A 6,414-nucleotide genomic window follows, 5' to 3' on the forward strand; every position below is an offset into this window, starting at 1 on the left:
TTTTATTAAAGATGAAAGACTTTAGACAGTTTTTCAACTCTCAGTAATGCCACAGTGATCGTTTGATATATGGACCTGCAGCGGAGTTTAGGCCCAGACACGGCCAGTGACGTCAGACTGAACAACCGGATTAAGAGGACCCGAGGGAAGCTCGGAAAGCTCGGAAAGCTAAGCAGAAGTTATTTGGAGAGGAGAGGATAATGGCTGCTGAAGAAAGAATGCCGTTGGTTGAAAAGAGAGGTAAAACGACTTCAGTGGTGTGGAAACCAATGTTCCCTCTAAACTGCGCACGTGCGCAATTGCGCACTGCTGGCACGGTCTCTGCGCACAGAAAATCTGCGTTGCGCACAAAAAAAATCTAACCTGAATTGAAATTAAAATTAAAACTTTAACAATTCTGTTTTGCAGTGTTAGTAAGTGACTGGCTGCTCCTGTATGGGATTAGAACGATGCCACCTTATCCTATAGTCCAGCCAATAATGCGATTCACATTCGTATATACGCAGCCAATCAACGTCGCTGACAGGCTATGACAGCGTCCTTATGTGCCGACACCGGTGTTTTAGCTAGCAAAGCGGCGTGGCTGATGTGCAGTGAAGCCACATTAATGACAACGGCTGTGTCCCAATTCAGGGTATGCACGCTTGAAGCACGCACACTACGCGTACTACGTACGGTGCGTACTACAAGTACGGGAAGTGCGGAAGTGAGAGGCTTGTGAAATGGGACGGTCTAGCCTTCGTCGCGCTGTTCAGGTTGCCTAGCAACCATGATACTAACCGCGAGAAATGTTTCATACAGCTTTGTGTGACAGAAATGAAGGAGAAAAAATGTTTTGTTGGTCATTCATTTTTGTCATGACATCACTTTGATTAGTTGAGTATCTGAGGCTGAGACCACAGGACTGTAAAACATGATAGTTGGGCTTCATTTCTGTACTGAACAGTCATTTCAAGATTAGTTAGTAAATAACAATTAGCTAATGTTGTTCATGAGACTAAAATCATCTCACTGTGGTAATGTTAATATAATATGGACAATATTATATGCATTATATATTATATTATATATTATAATATATAATATAATATATATATATTATATTATATATATTATAATATATAATATAATATATATATATATATATATATATATATATATATATATGAGCTTGAACTCTGGGTCAAAGATGCAAGTAGCAGTTATTTATATTTCCTATCACCTTAAATCTTCACTCAAAGACAAGTATCTCTGACAGTGTATATACAGATGTATTATATATAAGAGACAAACATTGTTCTTTTAATATGTTGGCATTACTAAATTTGGCTCAATGCTTACATATATGTGTGTAAAAAGGAAAATGTACGAGCTGTGATAACTGTTTCTGATAGAATGAAGATCAGACTGATATATGAAATATTCCTTTATTGGGTGAGAAAATCAGACCATGTCATAACTGCTTTAAGTCATACAGAATAGATATCAGAGCCTTAAACAGGCTGACTTCTGCTAAATGGGTCAAACTGGGCAGAAACTATACAAACACATAACATCCTTATAGAATATGATGTAACACTATAGATCAACTTAGCTCAGAATATATAAAGCATATAAACAACTAGAAAGTGCATTTTCTGAAGAAACTGCAGTGTGAATGCTTGAATCTGAATGTATGCACTGAAATGAATTAATTGCTGAATTTTAAGTTAAAAATGTTGAATGAGCTGGAAAATACAGAGATTTTAACCTGAAAACAAAAGTGCAGAACTTTTGAAAGCTGATGTTCACACAGAAGAAGTTGGAAAATAGCTGAAAAGTTTTTAAATTAAAATTAGAAAAACCTAAGAAATGAGAAAAGAACATTTAGAGTCAGAAAACATCTGAATGAATATTAAAAGTTCATATTCTTTGAATCACTGAATGACTAAAATGTGATCCCTCCACTTGGATCCACACAGTTTTAGAGGTTTACATCTCTGAGCTTTGAAAGACACGCTGTTGGAAAGAGAAGAACGATGGCGATGTTTTGAGGGTAAAATGATGGCTGTAGAGCAAACACTGTGGACACAGCAGCAGTTGAAAGAGAAGTGTTTAAGATGAATCTTGGCACAGTGAGAGACAGAGCTCATTAGGCAGGCAGGTGTGAGCCTAGTTGCTATAGTGACTGCACCCAATGGCTCCATACACACGCACACAGACATGCACCTCACTTTTGCTGCTTAAAATGAACAGAAAAGTCAGCCCGAAACAAATCGTTCCCAAATGAAAAGTACAAGTCGTATTGACGAAATTCTTTCACCGTGAGCGACAGCAATGTCTAGTCTACTGAATTCTCAGTTTTCATGCCTGTGGAGTTTATTATATGGACGTGGTGACAGTGGAAAGACACCATGCTCTTCTGATTTTCAAACGAACCTTCTGAGCCATTTTAACATTAGAGTCTATGGAAGAGTTGGAGGGAGGAGGCTGTGCATTGGTGACATTTATGAAAGAACCATAACACCTAGTACAATAGTAAACACATTGGATGAAAGAGGACAGCGATGGCTACGTTTTGAGGGTAAAATCATACCTGTAGAGCAAACGCTGTGGACACAGCAGCAGTTTTAAAAAAGATTTTAAGATTAATTTTTTCGCTCCTCTCACTCTAGCAGTTGAGCTGTCTCACTCTAGCGGCAACATTCCGTCCCATACACACCCATTATAAACTCTGAAACGGGTGAAAAATCATCATGAAACTTAAACTGGAACTGAAGAAAAAGTATAATAGATAATGAAAAGATAAATACAAGTTGAATAGTTGAATGTCTTGTCTTCGTTTTAAAGTTTGAATGGTGGCTCTATGTCAATGTATGTGGAAGTAGATACAGTTTAAAGAGGAGTGAGTTGAATGAGAATTTGAAGGGTCTCTCCATTGAAATACATGGGAAATTTTTGTTGAAAAAAGTTGAATAAAATTAAAAATATAAATGTTATAAATGAGAAAAATACAAGCAGTCATGTCCAAAAGAAGAGGAATCTAACGGTGTTTGAATGGTTTTTCTAAGTTGAACGGTTTTGAAGGAGATAGATGCACAAAAACGTACGGAATATGATATAGTAACTAGAAAGTGCATTTTCTGAAGAAACTGCAGTGTGAATGCTTGAATCTCAATGTATGCACTGAAATGTATTAATTGCTGAATTTTTAGTTAAAAATTTTGAATAAGATGAAAAATACAGAAATTTGCACCTGAAAACAAAAGTGCTGAACTGCTAAAAGCTGACAAGCACAGAGAAGAAGTTGGAAAATAGCTGAAAATGTTTTAAATGTAAATTAGAAAAACCTAAGTAATGAGAAAAGAAAATTTAGAGTCAGAAAACATCTGAATGAATATTAAAAGTTCATATTCTTTGAATCACTGAATGACTGAAATGTGTGATCCCTCCACTTGGATCCACACAGTTTAAAAAGTTTATATTTCTGAGCTTTGAAAGACATGCTGTTGGAAAGAGAACATCGATGGCGACGTTTTGAGGGTAAAATGATGGCTGTAGGGCAAACACTGTGGACCCAGCAGCAGTTGAAAGAGAAGTGTTTAAAATGAATCTTGGCACAGTGAGAGAGAGAGCTTGTTAAGCAGGCAGGTGTGAGCCTGGTTGCTATAGTGACTGCACCCAATGGCCCCATACACACACAGACATGCACCTCACTTTTGCTGCTTAAAATGAACAGAAAAGTCAGGCCGAAACAAATCGCTCCCAAATGAAAAGTATAGGTCGTATTGACAAAATTCTTTCACTGTGAGCGGCAGCAATGTCTAGTCTACCTAATTCTCAGTTTTCATGCCTGTGGAGTTTATTATATGGACGTGGTGACAGTGTAAAGACAGCCTGCTCTTCTGATTTTCAAAGGAACTTTCTGAGCCATTTTAACATTGGAGTCTATGGAGGAGTTGGAGGGAGGAGGCTGTGCATTGGTGACATTTATGAAAGAACCATAACACCTAGCACAATAGTAAACACATTGGATGAAAGAGGACAGCGATGGCTACGTTTTGAGGGTAAAATCATACCTGTAGAGCAAACGCTGCGGACACAGCAGCAGTTTTAAAAAAGATTTTAAGATTAATTTTTTCGCTCCTCTCACTCTAGCAGTTGAGCTGTCTCACTCTAGCCCCAACATTCCGTCCCATACACACCCATTATAAACGCTGAAATGGCTGAAAAAACATCATGAAACTTAAACTGGAACTGAAGAAAAAGTATAACAGATATTGAAAAGATAAATACAAGTTGAATAGTTGAATGTCTTGTCTTCGTTTTAAAGTTTGAATGGTGGCTCTATGTCAACGTATGTTGAAGTAGATACAGTTTGAAAATGAGTAAGTTGAATGAGGATTTGAAGGGTCTCCCCATTGAAATACATGGGAAATTTTTGTTGAAAAAAGTTGAATAAAATTAAAAATATAAATGTTAAAAATGAGAAAAGTAGAAGCAGTCATGTCCAAAAGAAGAGGAATCTAACGGTGTTTGAATGGTTTTTCTAAGTTGAACGGTTTTGAAGTAGTAGGACTACAAAAAACGTACGGAAGAATAAAATATAATAACTAGAAAGTGCATTTTCTGAAGAAACTGCAGTGTGAATGCTTGAATCTGAATGTATGCACTGAAATGAATTAATTGCTGAATTTTGAGTTAAAAATAAAAATGTTGAATGAGCTGGAAAATGCAGATTTATTAAACTGAAAACAAAAGTGCAGAACTTTTGAAAGCTGATGTTCACACAGAAGAAGTTGGAAAATAGCTGAAAAGTTTTTAAATTAAAATTTGGAAAACCTAAGAAATGAGAACAGAAAATTTAGAGTCAGAAAACACCTGAATGAATATTAAACGTTCATATTCTTTGAATAACTGAATGACTAAAGTGTAATCCCTCCACTTGGATCCACACACTTTTAAAGGTTTACATCTCTGAGCTTTGAAAGACATGCTGTTGGAAAGAGAAGAACGATGGCTTCGTTTTGAGGGTAAAATGATGGCTGTAGAGCAAACACTGTGGACACAGCAGCAGTTGAAAGAGAAGTGTTTAAGATGAATCTTGGCACAGTGAGAGACAGAGCTCGTTAGGCAGGCAGGTGTGAGCCTGGTTGCTATAGTGACTGAGCCAGGGGCTCCATACACACGCACACAGACATGCACCTCACTTTTGCTGCTTAAAATGAACAGAAAAGTCAGGTCGAAACAAATTGCTCCCAAATGAAAAGTACAGGTCCTATTGACGAAATTCTTTCGCCGTGAGCAACAGCAATGTCCAGTCTACCTAATTCTCAGTTTTCATGCCTGTGGAGTTTATTATATGGACGTGGTGACAGTGTAAAAACACCATGCTCTTCCGATTTTCAAACGAACCTTCTGAGCCATTTTAACATTAGAGTCTATGGAGGAGTTGGAGGGAGGAGGCTGTGCTTTGGTGACATTTATGAAAGAACCATAACACCTAGTACAATAGTAAACACATTGGATGAAAGAGGACAGCGATGGCTACGTTTTGAGGGTAAAATCATACCTGTAGAGCAAACGCTGCTGACACAGCAGCAGTTTTAAAAAATATTTTAAGATTAATTTTTTTGCTCCTCTCACTCTAGCAGTTCAGCTGTCTCACTCTAGCCCCAACATTCCGTCCCATACACACCCATTATAAACTCTGAAACGGCTGAAAAAACATCATGAAACTTAAACTGGAACTGAAGAAAAAGTATAACAGATATTGAAAAGATAAATACAAGTTGAATAGTTGAATGTCTTGTCTTCGTTTTAAAGTTTGAATGGTAGCTCTATGTCAACGTATGTTGAAGTAGATACAGTTTGAAAATGAGTAAGTTGAAGGAGAATTTGAAGGGTCTCCCCATTGAAATACATGGGAAATTTTTGTTGAAAAAAGTTGAATAATTTTAAAAATATAAATGTTATAAATGAGAAAAGTAGAAGCAGTCATGTCCTAAAGAAGAGGAATCTAATGGTGTTTGAATGGTTTTTCTAAGTTGAACGGTTTTGAAGGAGATACAGTACAAAAAACGTACGGAATAGATAATAATAAAATAGAATAAAGATTACAACAACAATACTGTGAATGCTTTTACAAGCATTCACACTAATAATAAAGATTAGAAGAACAATACTGTGAATGCTTTTACAAGCATTCACACTAACTAGAAAGTGCATTTTCTGAAGAAACTGCAGTGTGAATGCTTGAATCTGAATATATGCACTGAAAAGAATTAATTGCTGAATTTTAAGTTAAAAATGTTGAATGAGATGAAAAATACAGAAATTTCACCTGAAAACAAAAGTGCTGAACTGCTAAAAGCTGACAAGCACAGAGAAGAAGTTGGAAAATAGCTGAAAATGTTTTAAATGTAAATTAGAAAA

This window comes from Oreochromis niloticus, linkage group LG7 (genome assembly GCF_001858045.2).
Source record: "Oreochromis niloticus isolate F11D_XX linkage group LG7, O_niloticus_UMD_NMBU, whole genome shotgun sequence".
In the NCBI taxonomy this organism is placed as follows: domain Eukaryota; kingdom Metazoa; phylum Chordata; class Actinopteri; order Cichliformes; family Cichlidae; genus Oreochromis; species Oreochromis niloticus.